The sequence below is a fragment of the Mixophyes fleayi genome, chromosome 2 (genome assembly GCF_038048845.1).
Source record: "Mixophyes fleayi isolate aMixFle1 chromosome 2, aMixFle1.hap1, whole genome shotgun sequence".
Classification (NCBI taxonomy): Eukaryota; Metazoa; Chordata; class Amphibia; order Anura; family Limnodynastidae; genus Mixophyes; species Mixophyes fleayi.
In genome coordinates, this window is record NC_134403.1 from 265,340,961 (window position 1) to 265,357,457 (window position 16,497).

The following is a 16,497-nucleotide window of genomic DNA, read 5'->3' on the forward strand; positions in this document are numbered from 1 at the left end:
CAGGCCACTTTAAGGCAGAGTATCCTAAACTACCGGAACCCATGGACTGTTCCGTGGCACATATTGGGGCCTGCATTTCCAAGCTATTTTACCATGAGTCCCACATCAGGAAGTCCTTGTTTGTTCCGGGTGACTGTGCTAATCAACCAAAACCTTGTTCTGGCCTTGGTTGACTCGGGGAGTGAACTCTCATTGGTTTCCAGCTCTGCCTTACCCAAAACCATAACTTCTCGGTTGCCCAAGGTGAAGGTTCTTTGCGTACATGGCACGACAGAGGAGTATGAAAGAACAATACTACCAGTCACACTCAAAGACAAAAGTGTTATGGTGGTAGCTGCCATAGCACTTAAACTCCCATATCCACTCATTTTGGGGTGAGACCTCCCACTGTTTAATGATGTCCTCGGTGAGCGGATCCGGCCGGACATGCCGGCAATTGATGCAGCGGTCGGAAGCCCGGTCTTAAAGGAACCGCCTAAGAATCCACAACATCTGGGCATCGATCTTTGGGAACCGCCAAACTGGAATGCCATCCTGGGAGTCACAGCAGGAGTTCCACAAAAGCATCCACCTGCGGGGAAACATGGACAGTCCAAACTAGCATTGGTCGGTGATGTCGCAGATGAGCCCACCCCGCCTGTCAGTGAGGATACGGACTGGTCCGCAATACCAATTTTGTTTCCTTTGCAGGACTTTGCTCGAGACCAACTTAATGATGCCACTTTGGAACATGCCTTCAAAAGTGTGACTGAGGTAAATGGGGTAGCAAAAGCCGCCCAGCCTGCAGAAGGTATACCATATTTTATTGTTAAAAATAATTTTCTGTATAGAGTTGCTACTGTACAGGGGGATAAAGTAAAACAATTAATGGTTCCTCAGGTCCATGTAACCCTAATGTTAAAGGCAGCACATACACATGTCTGTGGGGGACACCTAGGGGAGGATAAAACACGGGAACGAGTTTTGCTTAGGTTTTACTGGCCCGGTGTACACATGGCAGTGAAAAAGTATTGCCGGTCCTGTCCCATTTGTCAGAGAACCTGTCCCAAACCCATGTACAGGGCATCTCTCATTCCAATTCCAATAGTACAAGTTCCCTTTGAACGGATAGCTATGGACCTTGTGGGGCCACTGGAAAAGTCCGCACGTGGGCACCAATATATACAAGTGGGGCTTGACTATGCAACCAGGTATCCAGAGGCAATTCCCCTACGAAACATAAAGTCCAGCACCATAGCTAAGTAACTTGTATTGATGTTTACACGCTTGGGAATACCCAAAGAAATTATCACAGATCAGGGTACTCCATTCATGTCTAAACTAATGAAGGACATGTGCCAGTTGCTAGGGGTTACGGCGCTTCACACCTCTGTATACCATCCACAAACAGATGGCTTGGTGGAACCGCACATTAAAGCACATGCTCAGGAAAGCAGTGGCTCAAGAAAAAAAAGATTGGGACACTCTTATTCCCTATTTGATGTTTGCCATCCGTGAGGTACCTCAAGCTTCAACAGGGTTTAGTCCCTTTAAGTTATTGTTTGGGAGACAGCCCAGGGGTATCTTGGATATGTTAAAAGAAGGGTGGGAGCAGCAAGTTCCCAGGGAGCCAAATCTGGTACAATTTGTGTCACAAATGTATGAGAGGCTAGGAAAGATAGGGCCCATTGTGCAGCAACATGTAAATGAGGCTCAGGAACGACAGAGAAAAAGTTATGATAAAAGTGCTGTTGTTCGATCTTTCAAGCCTGGGGACAAAGTCCTAGTCCTGGTTCCCACCCAGGAAAGCAAACTTTTCGCCCATTGGCAGGGTCCATATGAAGTTCTAGAGGCTGTTGGCCCTGTCAATTACAGAGTCCGCCAGTTAGGTAGGAAAAGGGAGGAGCAAATATACCATGTTAACCTCCTTAAACCTTGGCATGATGAGGAAACCTCTCCTCAGGTAGTGAGTACTGCAAAAACCCAAACCCTCTTGTGGGGGTCCCTTGAAAAGTCCAGCCGCTGCGTTAGACTCTGCGCCTTGAGAGTAGTGATAACAACTAGCAGAATGCTGGGTCAAGAATTCTAGTGACCGTGACAGGCACGATGAGGAAACCTCTCCTTAGGTAGTGAGTACTGCCATTGAAAAGTCTGAAGTGCCCATAGAGCCAGCTTTGTCCATTCAGCAGAGACAACAGACTGAAGAAATCATTCGCCGGAACAGGGATGTCTTCTGTTCCATTCCTTGGCGCACTACCTTAATCGAACACGACATTGTCACTGCGCCAGGAGTCATTGTAAAGCAGAAGCCTTATCGTATTCCATAAGCCAGACGTTTGGATGTGAGGAAGGAGGTCGAGAAGATGCTCCAGTTAGATGTAATTGAAGAGTCCACTAGTGAATGGAATAGTCCCATTGTGCTTGTCCCGAAACCCAATGGGACAATTAGGTGCTGCAATGACTTTAGGCGCCTAAACAGTATGTCGCAGTTTGATGCCTATCAGATGCCACGTGTGGATGAACTAGTGGAAAATCTTGCTGGTAGCAATTATTTAACAACCCTTGATCTAACAAAGGGTTATTGGCAAGTTTCCCTGACTTCCACGGCCAAGCCAAAGACTGCATTTTCCACCCCTGATGGTCTCTATCAATATAAAGTCCTACCCTTTGGGTTGCATGGGGCACCTGCCACCTTCCAAAGGGCCATGAATAAATTGCTACGACCTCACACAGCTTATGCAGCCGCTTACCTGGACGATATAGTGATTTATACCCCAGACTGGGGATCACATTTAGCCAAAGTTGAGGCGGTCTTAGCTTCATTAAGGTCAGCAGGATTAACAGCTAACCCAGAGAAATGTGCGATAGCCATGAGAGAAGCCAAATATTTGGGGTACGTTGTTGGTCGAGGGCATGTCAAACCCCAGCTAGACAAAGTGGAGGCAGTCAAAAATTGGGCAAGACCAGAGAAAAAGTCACAGTTAAGAACCTTTTTAGGCTTAGTAGGTTACTACAGGCGGTTTGTAAGCCACTTCGCCACTAGAGCTGCTCCACTAATGGACATGTTAAAAAAAAGTTGTCCAGATAGATTAACCTGGTCTGACTCTGCAGAAACCGCCTGGTCTGATCTTCGGTTAGCTCTTTGTTCCTCCCCAGTTCTACAAGCACCGGATTTTACCCGGAGGTTTTTCCTCCAAACTGATGCTTCTGGTGTTGGCTTAGGTGCAGTCCTGTCACAGGAGAAGAATGGAGTAGAAAATCCTGTCCTGTACCCAAGTCGTAAGTTGCTTCCAAGGGAACAAAAATATGCCACTGTGGAGAAAGAATGTCTCGCCATAAAATGGGCTACAGAAGCTCTGCGCTATTATCTCCTAGGCTGAGAGTTCACCTTAATAACAGACCATGCACCATTGAGATGGATGCAGAACAACCGGGAGGTAAATGCTAAGGTAACCCACTGGTTCTTGGCACTGCAACATTTCAAGTTCTTAGTAGAACATAGACCCGGGATTCTACACAAAAATGCAGATGCGTTGTCACGAAAATATGCGCTCCTCGCGAAGTCCGCATCCCCCTACTTGGAGACGCTAGGGAGAGGGATATGTAACAAAAGGAGGCATTAAGCTGGCAATATGCAGAGAAAGCAGGGAAGTAAGAGTAAAACATTTGTGCAGTAATGCACCTAGATTGAATGTAAAGACCTATGTATGAAAAGCAATAGTTTAAGTTTGGTTTAACTTAAATGACTTGAAATCCTTCCTCTCAGCAGACAGACAGGGTGTGTCTGAATTACAGAGCCAGTGATGGGCGTTTCCTTTTAAAGAGAAGGTGGGTGTGTCACCTGTCCATCAAGCTAAGGCTGGGGGAGGAGTATCAGGTATAAAAGTTTGTTTATATCATTTGTGCACTGAGACCAATGCTGGGTGAGCTGGCTGGTCCTGAGAGAGAGCTGGACTATGTATAGCTAGTGTTTAGGGTCTCCATGATTGTTGTACAATTATACGGTGTCAAACATTTACCATCCTGACAATAAAGCACCCTAAAAAGGAAGTTGTTGTTCGCGTGTGCTTCTGCAGTAGCGGGCTCTTGCCACAATATATATATATAGAGAGAGAGAGAGAGAGCGGATATAGATATAGATATATATAGATATATAGATATAGGCCATTATATTTTTATTGACTACAAATTGTGCACTAGGCTTAATAACATAATAGAGAATACTCTCAGGCATATGCACATATATATATATCTATTACAGGGACAGGTCAGTATCCTGTGGTAAAAAAAATTCTTGCCCTTATTACTGTGCTAGAAGCAGGTGATTGGGGCAACTGCTCCTTGTTAAAGGGACAATGTCCGACAATGAATAAACACACCAAGTAAAATACTTCACCTGTTCCAAGTGTAAAGCTAAGTTTCCTAGTGGACAGCAGGACCCGGGGGCGGTTTGTGTAGACTGTGAGATGGGGGCCCAAGATAAGCAAGCCCTGGGTAGCACAACACCCCAGATGGAGGAACTGGTGTGGGCAATTACACTGGCGCAGTCAGTGTAAGCAGTGCTTCAGATACTCACCTGTTTCCGGCTGAAATCCCAGTGCTCGCTGTGGCTATCCCCCCTGCTCACCCTCTATTGGTTTTATCTGCGACGGCTGTAGCATCGGTTTCAACCGGAGGAGGCAGTTCTGGCCACTGCTGGGCCTGCATCTACTCCTTCATTCCGGGACCCTTCTCAGGGCTAACCTGCTTGGTCCGCTTCATTAATTAGGGGTTGGTGCCTGGACTCACCCAGACCCCAGAGGCATGCCACAAGCATCATAGTTCCACTCATCCTCTCCTTTCGGTCTCTGATTAAGAGGGATTGTCAGAGGAGGAAGGTGAGCTCCTTGACCACTCTGACTCCCTTCAGGTGGGGGACTTGGAAGAGCCCTCCAGAAACCAGGGCATAGAGGATCTGGTACTGGCTGTTCGCCGGGACATGGACCCTTCGGATTTAGAAGAACCTTGGTCGGCCAACCCAGGTCTCTGTAAACGCAGAAAACAGCATGTTGTATGTTTCCCACTGTCTGCAGAACTCACAGACATAGCTGAGTCAGCTTGGAAACAGACATATCGTAAGTTCGACATACCATGCAGATTTCTTGCCCTTTACCTGCTGCAAGCTGAAGAACTGGCACACCTGGAATAAGTGCCAAAAGTCGATACATCTGTGGCTAGGTTAGCTCCATACTACAGCATACTACACTTCCTGTGCAAGATTCAGGGACCTTTCAAGATGGCACCAACCACAAGGTAGAGGGCTTTCTGAAGTCCATCTACGCTAAGACCCATGCTGTCCTCTGCTTGGGTCACAAGGGTAATAGAGACCTGGGCCGACCAGTTGGTCACAGGGTTACAAGACTCAGAAATTCTTCCCCTGGCTCTGCATTTGAAGGAGGCTTCAGGATACCTGTATGAGGTGGCCCAAAACGCAGTCTCAATTTTATCTTCAGTCTTGGCATTGGTGAGTCAAAAAAGTCCCTGGAGGGTCTTCCCTACTCGGGATCGGTCCTCTTTGAGCCAGAATTAGATATTATTATCTGTCAGGTCACAAGAGAGCACCTTCCTCTCGGTGAATGTCCCTTAGACCTCGGGTTCCAAGGTTTTGGCCCTATCACCAGCCCTTTCGGGATGGTTCATCGGTGAGAGATCAGTCGGCCAGGGGCAGACCTTTTGTGCCTATAATCAACTCCCAGTGGGACAGATCCTCATATCCGACGAGACACCCAGAGTCCAAGCTCTGGGAAAAACCAGCAGCCTGAAGGGACCCCCCATCCTCATGACTGCAAGGGTAGGGAACAGCCTGCTGCTGTTCAAAGATCACTGGGCAGTGTACTTCCAGGATCAGTGGATATTGGGGATCAAGCAAAGAGGTTACATGATCAATCTCCTGGGTCGGTCCCTGCATCATTTCTTTGACACCACTCTACCTCATTGTTCCGTAAACAGAACAGCAAAGCAGCAAGCTATTGCTTCGCTTCTTTCCACGGATGTCTTCTGCCAGTGGGGAAAAGAGGCCAGGGGTGCTACTCCTGTTTCTGGTCCCTAAACCAGATGGTTCGTTCCAACCCATCCTGAATCTCAAGACTCTCAACCTGCACCTTGGGGTTGGCAAATTCTGCATTGAATCGCCCCAAATGGAGATACACCGGTTGGGGCCTCAAGATTTCCTAGTTTCCACTGATATTTGTGATGCTTACCTTCATTAGCCCATCTGGAAGGGCCATCAGTCTCTTCTCCAGTTTACAGTGGAAAACTCACATTATCAGTTCAGGGCACCTCCATTTGGCCTCTCCACAGCGCTAAATATTATGGCTGCGCAGCTACAGTCCCTGTGGGATGAGCATCGTCCCTTACCTGGATGACTTGCTGATAAAGGCTGATCAGTTTCCGAGGCAGCATCTCACCTTCACGATCTGGATTCTAAGGCAGCATTGTTGGAATCTCAATTGACTCCCTGTCAATGGATGATTTTCCTAGAGCTTATCCTGGACACGAGGGCACAAAAGACTTTTCTCCAGGAAAACAAAGTGCATTTGCTCCAGATCACAGTGAGAAGGATTCTAACAGTCTACCATTCTTCCATGCTCATCTGCATGGGGCTTTTGAGACTAATGGTCTCCATATTCCAGTGGGCACTCCTGAGCATATGGTCAGGCTCCCCTGTCCACTTGGATTCCCAGACGAGTTCCGTCTCTCCCTTTTTTGGTGGCTGGTACAGGATCACTTGATTGTGGGCAGGTCCTTCGCCCTGTGGCCCATATCTATTTTTTCCCAGCAGGAAATAGTGGATATGACGGAGGTGGGAACCTCCCTTCAAGGGCTTCTGCATATACAGCCCCATTATATTCTGCCTATGACACCCTGGGACCTGAACTTGCTTCTGGTAATGCTTCAGAGACCTCCCATTGAACCGTTGGGTTCAGGTGAGTTCAGATTCCTTACGTGAAAGCTGGTGTGTTTTATATATATATATATATATATATATATATATATATATATATGGATATATATGTCAAGTTTATATATCCAAAACATTTCACAACACACTAATTTGTTCATTAGATTTCCACCTCTATCCCCCAAAGTGACATGCTCTATTGCCTTAAATCGTAATACAGAGGGGTCACCATTATGGTACTTACTGAAATGCCTTGAAACCGAATGTAATTCTGACCTATTCTTAATTGCCCTAACATGTTCTTGTATTCTAACTCTAGCTTTTTTTGTTTTACCTACATACTTTAATTTATAAGGACATTCAATGAGATATACCACAGAAGTAGTCCTACAATTCATTAACTTTTTAATTTTAAAGTCTTTAATATTACAAGAGTCAAACAATGTTTTATTTACAGTATCTACAATCTTAGATTCATTGCAGCTAGAGCATTTATAGAACCCAGACATGGTGTTATCTAGGAACCGCTGGTAATTGTTAAAAATATTACCACAAATCCGTCATCGAGGAGACCTACAAATAAAATTCAAATTGAGGAATAACCGATTAAAATTTAAACAGACTTACCTGAAAACCGACGCTGCAGTTCACCGATGGGCACTTTCACCACTTGTCTGGATCCTGGAATGCTGGAGGCCATATTTGGGAAAAAAATGGGTACATGAGATTTAGAAAACTTCAACTAGCCCCAGTGTTAAATCAGTAGCACACAAGTTTTAGAATTAGGGCCCCCTCCACCCCCAACATTAAAATACTAATATTCACATTTGCTAAATAGATCTATTTCCCTCCAACCAGCCCCAACATTAAATTAATAGTATTCCCATTTAATACATAATCCTTTTTCCCTCCCTCCAAACAGCCCCAGCAATAAATTAAATATTTAAAATTAATAAATAGCCCTCTTCCCCAAAATCAGTCCCATATTCAATTAGTAGCCCCAAATCACCTCACCTTAAATTAATACGACCCAATATTAAATTAAATTGCTCCACCATCACCCCACAAATAAAATAGCACTCATTAAATGATTAGCCCCCAACTGCACTCCACCATTAAATAGCCTACCCCTCACACTATATTAAGACCCCCCCTTCCCTCACATATATTAACATACTGCGCCCAAACACACTATATTTATAAACTCCCCCCACACACACACACAAACATACACACTATATTTATATACTGGCCCCCTCACTCACACACTATAGTTTATATACTGCCCGCCCCACCACACACACACACAATATATACTGCACACACACACACACACACACACACACACACACACACAAAATCAACACCCCCACTTACCTTATTCCACACGCACATCTGCGGCACTTCACTGTTCACCCATATGCCCCCCCCCGCCCCACCAGCGCAGCCCGTCCCTGAGTGATAGAAATACAGAATGACAAGATTAAAACGAAAACATTTTAAGCAAGTTGATACAAATAGTTATTTATATTGTCATTTGGTTAACTGGATAAATAATATACCAGCTTTACAATTTAATCGTCTTAAGAGAAATTGTACGAATATAAATGTATGTGATAGGCAGACACAGATATATATTTATAGATTTAAGGAAAGGGGGTACCCAGATCAGATAATTAATGAGGCATTACATAAAATCCAAAATAGGGAAAGAGCTGATATTCTGATATATATAGATAAAAAGATAAAAAGTGTTGAAAAGCCGGAAAAATTAACTGGCCACATAAGTGTATATTGGTCTTAGGTGGTTGTTAAGTATGAAATAAGTCCATACATTCCGGACACATTGAATCTTTGCATTAGCCGAAAATCAGGGCCATCTTAACAACATTATGGGCCCCCGGATATAGATATAGATATATACAGATACAGATATAGATATAGAGATAGATAGGTGTACTTGCTCAGTGACCCTTGTAGGTTTTTTTTGCAGGTTTTTTTCTTTTGCAGGATTATTAATTCTCATTAAGAGCCGTGCCTATGGGGCCCCTTTGCCCACGGGGCCCCCGGGCAGCTGCCCATCTTGCCCAATGGAAAAGATGGCCCTGCCGAAAATGTAGCGAGTGTGTCCGGTACAGTTTTTGTTGTGTCATCATGGAGGATTTTTAAGATTATTTTTTTTTGGATAATGTCCAACTCCATCCAATTTTATTTCAGGTACAATCTTCTACCAACTTTTTGCTTTTTGTGGTGGTGGTGTTTTCACATTAGATTTAGAAGGCCTTTTTTCATGTATTGGTCCATTTGAATTATTGTTGCTGCAATTCCCACTTTGAATTCTAGTAAACTCAAGCTTGATTTCTTGCTATTTTTGAAAAGGATCCATGCGTGTTACACATTGGACCCGCGAACCTAATGCTCGAGGAACGGCGCACTTACCTGCCGACGCTCCCTGAGCATCCTGCCGGGCTCCAGGCACTGCAGCTCCCCCTGACACCACTAGTCTCCTTTCCAGGACTACGCATGTGCAGACACAGCTTTTATCACCTCCTTCTCCCATTCATTGGGAAACTAATTATCACTAAGGATATTTAAGGCACCTGTTCCACAAGTAAAGGTGCCTGTTCTTTGAGTCAGATCTCTTTAGCACTCAGATGTGGCTTTGTTTGCTCTCCTGCTCCATAACTGCAGCAGACTATTTCTCCTTGTCTCTAGCAACTCTGCAAATAACCACAGTGGTCTCCATACCTGCCGCAGCATATTGCTCCTTGTCTCCAGTAACCCTGCAGCTAACCACAGTGGTTTCCATACGTGCCACAGACCATCGTTCTCTGTGTCCCAGCAGACTCTGCAGCTATTCCCAAGTGGTCACTCCTTCTGCCGCTCTCCTAATTTTCAGCAGCCTTCAGATCTTCTTCAGTCTCTCTTGGATCATCACCTTTTCCCAGTCTCTGGCTTCTCTCTACTGGTCTCGTCTGGCACTTACTCAGAGGACCGCGACCTGCGGGGCAGAGGCTGCAAAATCCACACCTTCTTGTGGGGGTCCCTGATGAAAACCATCTGCCTCGTTAGACTCCGCACCTCTGTGCTGAGTAGCACCAAGCCAGACAGGCTACAAGGATCCGATCAGCATAGCGACTGTGACAATGCGTTTACTATAGAAACATTAAGAAAATGGAAGACAATCCTATGGTACATTTTTTGATACCTGATTGAATGAGAGTAGTGAGCAATCATCCTATCTCGCACATATCTACTCTCCCCATAATCTTGTTGTTTTGATAGCAAACGGCCCTGTTACTTGGGTATACTCCTTTCATTTTCTGTCTCATCTGGATACAACATCTTGTGGTCTATTCCTGCTTATGTAGAGATCATATGAACAATATTATTATCTGCCGATCGTAAAATTGCTACATTATCCATTGATGTGGCCACTGAAATTGATCTACCACATTTCACTAAAGTTTTAGAGGTGACGAGGCTGGCGTCAGAATCTTTCATTCTGTTTCGTCTAATGATACTAATAACAAAAACTCCTTTTACCATCAGATTTATAATAATAAGTATAGAGGTAAAAAGATTATCCAAAATAAGATTGTGGTTTTTATCTTCTAATCTGTCACATAGTCTTATCACAGTATCACTAATCACACCAGATTCTGTAATCGTGAAGTTGGATTTTTGGTACATTTCAAATTTTGAGACATATCAGCCTTGAGATGCCCTCACCCACAGTTTGAAGCCCCGCTTTTTGGGCTTGGATTTTAAGTACTGTTTGCCTCTAGGTCTTCCTTTGAATTGGATGATCACTTCGTCAATAGCGTGGAACTCTGTTGTATTGGTGACATCAGCAAATCTTTCGAACAAGATATCTAACAGTAAACAAACTGATAAATACATTGACGCAGTAATTTGGCATTTCAATTTTGTTTTTATAATGTAAGAGCCTTTTGAGTAACTCAAAGCATTTTCACATTGTTAACTGATTGGCATTCACTTTCTCATAGAGCAAATCAGACTACAGCCAGAATGACACACAGACCTGTCACAGTCCCACATTCAATCAGCTGCCTGCATGAGCACTGTGTGTGTATCACAGCAGTCAGTCACTGGTGGCGGGGGGGGGGGGGGGGATTGTTGTTCTGTCCTACTCCGCCTCTTGCAGTGAGCCAACACTCCGCACCCCACCCTGATCCCGCCGCCAGTCCCATCGCCAGCCGGTCATATTCATATGAATACTTTTTTCCCTCTAATTCTTTTGATGCGATGGTTAGTTACCATCACATTGAAAATTTCAATGGAGGAATCCCAGCCATCATTTAAAGATGAACTACCGATGTACATCCCTAGCAAGGATCCGGGAAAAGTGGAGACACGTGCCACAGAGTGGGAGTCATGTCATCAACAGGCGCTGGCAGTCAGACTGGCACAAAAAATACATATAGAAAATACACTGACTCAAAAATACCTACAAGCGCTAAATGCCCATAAATGTGGATATTCACTATTTACATTGATTTGAATAGACACAATACAATAAACCCGCAGATGAGTATAATCAATTCCTAAATGTATCTAGAGTAGATACCTGTTTATTTTGCACAAAATTTTAATTATGTTTAAAAAATACACCACTTTAATGTTGTAAATTGTTGTTGAATATTTGTGAATGTGTCCCAATCGAATGCACAGAAATTGTAAATATTTTGTCTTTAGATTTTAATATTGATTATATTGAATGATTTACTTATAGGTATAGATCCAAACTTCAACATTTTGCAATTAAAAATAACTGCTATTTTTAAATAAAATGTGCCGGTATCCCTGAAGAGGTTAAAGTTCAAGTGTCTGCGTTTAAGGCTAGCATTTGATTATCTAATTGTTCAGTTGTTTTTTTTCAAGTAGTGTAAAGAATTCAAGCATATCAGATCTGTTTCAGCACTTAGTATTCTTAATAAGGTCTTTGATACTTTCATTTCTGATACTTTTGAGCCTTTATAAAAAAAAGTCTCCCTAAAGTGGCTTGTTTTTTCTGGTGCAACAACTTCTGCACATCGAATCCTCAAATTACATAATTTATGGTGTAAATAACTTTTTGTAAATATCTATATTAGAGATGGGCGAGCTCGGTTCCCGAGATCCGAATTCAACCGAATTTAGGGTATCCGAGTACCGAGCCGAGTACGCTCGGTACTCTCCGGCCCATTCGGTTTCGAAATCGAGGCAAAACGTCATTGTGACGTATTCGTTTTTCTGAGCTCGGATCTCGCGAGATTTAAAAAGCAGAAATACCAGCCTCCACAGCAATCCATCGACATTTGACAGGGAGAGAGCAGGGTTAGGTCACACTGGCTATATAAGCGCAGGGACAGTGATTGATTGTATTCAATAGCATTGTAATCAGTTGTAACAGCAGTAAGAGGAGAAGAGAGTTTTTTGTTCAGTTTCTGGCACTCCGTTTGCTATTTGGGTGTCCCCCATTGTTTTGCAGAAATGTATCTTGCTGTGAAAAAAGAACTATACAGCAGCACATTAATAAGAAATATATTTATATATTTAGCACTTCCATTTGCTATTGGGGTGTCCCCCATTGTTTTGCAGAAATTTATCTTGCTGTGAAAAAAGAACTATATAGCAGCACATTATTAAGAAATATATTTATATATTTAGCACTTCCATTTGCTATTGGGGTGTCCCCAATTGTTTTGCAGACATTTTTCTGGCTGTGAAAAAAGAAGTATATTGCAGCAGTGTCAAAAATAATTTGTAGCACTACAAGTGCTTTGGGCTCAGAATGGATTCAAAGCAGTCCACATTTGAGCAGAATGAGCAACCAGGTTATGTCACCAGTCCTGACGGTAGTGTTCCCAGTACGCCATCTGGGAAAGGCGATGTCAAACTACACCATCTTTTGAAATCATCCCAAAAAACACACACCAAAAAAAAATGCATAGATAGCCACCAAAGTACCGTGGTCCATTTAATTTTACTTTCTAGCTCCACAGTCTGTGCAGGCTGCTTTTTTAATATTCAACTACAAGTGTAGGGTGTAATATACACCCAAAGACGATGGCTACATTGCCAATAATCAAAGATAGAGGAGGTAGACAACCAGGTTTGACTGTATAATTTGCAGACAAGTGTTCGCATTAAGAACGGCCTACCAGGGATTAAAATGTTTTTTCCCAATTTATTAGCTTTAGAATTACCTCACTTATCTAAGAAACTGGTGGAGCACTAAATTAGCTTATTTTAGACCAAAAAAAAATGGTATTTTTATCAAAAATAGCAAAACAAAACCAAACAAAACCAAAACACGCAAGGGCGGTTTTGCAAAACCAAAACCAAAATATGACGGTAATCCAGATCCAAAACCAAAACACGGGGGTCAGTGACCATCTCTAATCTATATGGACAAGGTGGTATGGCGACTTAACCCTGCCTTCATATTTCGTTTCAAATTTCCACATCAATCAAGATATTAGACTTCCATCTCTCTGTCCACAACCAGCTAATACCATGCAGAACATGTTACATTGATTGGACCTTGAGCAATTTGTTTAAAATGAAAGATCAGCTGTTATTCCAACAGGACCTTATCAAGGACACACCCCATACAGACTCCTACAAGTTGGATCAGAAAGGTCATTGTACAGACATACAAGAGGAACAGAAGAAAGGATCCAGAAACTCTACGAGAGCAGTCTCCACTACATAAAACAGGTAGGGGTCATTCCACATCAAATCAACACAGGGTTTCAAGCTGAGTGTTTCAGATTGTAATGAAATTTGGTAAAATAAATGCTGTCAAGAGTGTAAAGAAAACCTCCAAATCTTAGGCTGATATGTACAGTTTGAAGTTATATGCTTTTAAAGCTGCACTGTGCTTTTAACATTTTTTTTTTAATTGCATTTGTAGCTCATCTAACTGATCTAGAGAGTTGTGAAAAGTCTCATTTTAAACCATTTGAATAAACACAATACAATAAACCCGCAGATGAATGCAATCAATTCCTAAATATATGGGCTTTCTTATGATATATAACATAGCATTATGTTTCAAATTAAAAATGTAATATTTTCAAAATCAAAATTTTGTCAAAGAGCCACGTTTTAAAATTTTTGAAAAACAACTAAAAAATTGTTCAAACTGTTGTTAATAAATCCCCAATGTTTTATTTTGGGATCATATGATACAGCTTTCATTTTGGACTGTTAAAATAATGTAAATGGGAACTTATTTTAATTTAGCTCCTTAAAAAAATCCTTTGATTTAGATTATGTACAATGACACAGTTTGTTAATACTGAAATATTTAAACCATTTCTGAAAATTTTATGTCTTTCACATATTATTAAAAAGCTTACTACAGAACATTACTATTTGGTGCTGCTGCTCTGCATGAATGCTACTATTTGATGGGTTGAAACTGGCTGAAGGCTTCATTTGTTTTTAGCATTTTCCGTACATTCGACCTGTCTAACGGATTCACCTTAAACAGAACATCTACCATAGTAATCCATAACACATCTGGCTTCCTTGGGTATGAAAAAGATGGTGAATGACCAGCTGGATGGAGGAATGTCACTTTCACTTTATTAATGTTTTCATCTTTCAGTAGTATTTACATTACGTCTGATGTCAGCAAGTGGGAGCTGATACTACATTATCTTGAGGAACTGAACATTGACCCTATTGCTCTTTTCAAAGTGTCCCAAGTTGTTTTCTGCAGCTGGCACAAACTTTTGCAACTTATTAAAAAAATTACACATCCATTCTGAAACAGTTCTCAACCCCTTATTAGAAGTAGGATTAGCCTTTTTAAATGGGCTAAAACAACAAAGTTCCTGTCACTTTCCCCATCTTTACTCTTCTAAACCAATTTAAACACAATCTGCTGCAAGCACTGCTCTACATGAATTTAACCACCACAGCAGACTAAGACTGGGCTACCTGGGAAATTATTCCCATGAGACTCTGCTGATTAGAAGAGCCAATCATATGCTCCTCTGACTCATGGAGATGATCAGCAGCAGCCTCATGTGCTGTGCCTTTTCTTCTCTGCCTGTCCAGGGGACTGAAGCTTTTTATTGTGAGTAGTGTTGCTCCCAGTCTGCTGGGTCTCTTTATCCCAGAACCCCTTCTCCAACGGGTCTTTCCACTTAAGTTCACACGGCTGTGTAGAAGTGAAACACACCTGAAGAGGAACGTGCATTGATCTAATAAAGTGGACTGGGGAAAAAAAAAAAGTTTTATTTTCTAAGATGTGTACTGCCTCAATAAAAATTTCATGAAACACTCAAAACTGAAAGCTCCTGTAGCAGATTATCCCAAAATAAGGCTCTGGATTTATTAACACTAGGAACAATGAGATTTCCTTTTAAAAAAAAATGTCTGAGTCAAAATTTAGAATTTTTACATTTTTAATCTTGATTGAAGCATTATGTTGTGGTATATATATCATATGAAAACTCAGACAGGTAAGCTAGAAATGCAATTTAACAAAACGTTAACAGCAAGTTTTTCGTAAAAAAGATTACAGCTATAAAAGGTATGTAACTTCAAAACCAGTGCACATATCAGCCTTAGATTTTGGGGATTTCTTTAAACCCATGTCTGCAATTAGTATACCAAATTTAAGGGCAGCAGTGGCCTAGTGGTTAGCACTTCTGCCTCACAGCACTGGGGTCATGAGTTCAATTCCCGACCATGGCCTTATCTGTGTGGAGTTTGTATGTTCTCCCTGTGTTTGGGTGGGTTTCCTCCGGGTGCTCCGGTTTCCTCCCACACTCCAAAAACATACTGGTAGGTTAATTGGCAGCTCTCAAAATTGACCCTAGTCTCTCCCTCCGTCCGTCTGTGAGTGTGTCTATATTAGGGAAGACTGTAAGCTCCAATGGGGCAGGGACTGATGTGAATGAGTTCTCTGTACAGCGCTGCGGAATTAGTGGCACTATATAAATAAATGATGAATTGAAATTAGAGAATGTAAGGCAGAATTTTTCCCAAAATTGTGTTGATTTGATGTGGAACGACCTGTAGAGCACAGGCATCAAAGTGGGATCTCTGTAAAGGAGGGAGAGTTGGTCATCAATTCACACCTTCATTTAGCATTTTCTAATGGATTTGACAACATCTACCAATCCCAGTTTAGGAGAATTATTCTTAAGGCTGTCACTCAAAAGATTCAATTACACATTAAAAGCATTTATACAAGTAAAAACTACGCAGATGGAGAAGTCAGTGCAGTGTTTAGACAGTAGTCTGAGTACAGGAATACATTATGCAAAGCAAGGAAGGGAGTACCTGGTACAAGTGTCAAACTAGCTACATTATTTTTCTAATTTTACAGTAACATGACAACAGCTGTTGCTTTAGGCTTCATTTCTTTTGTCCAATTTTATTAAGTGTTTTTATTCATTTAATGTTGTGAATTGTGCACTTGTGTTTTGCTAGTTATATAGGTTATTTCGGATATAGCTTAAAGTACTTTAAGTCCCCAAATTTGTTCCTTTTAATAGCATGCACATGCTGCTTCTAACATGGAATGTAAGAGGGCAAAAGGATAACAAACA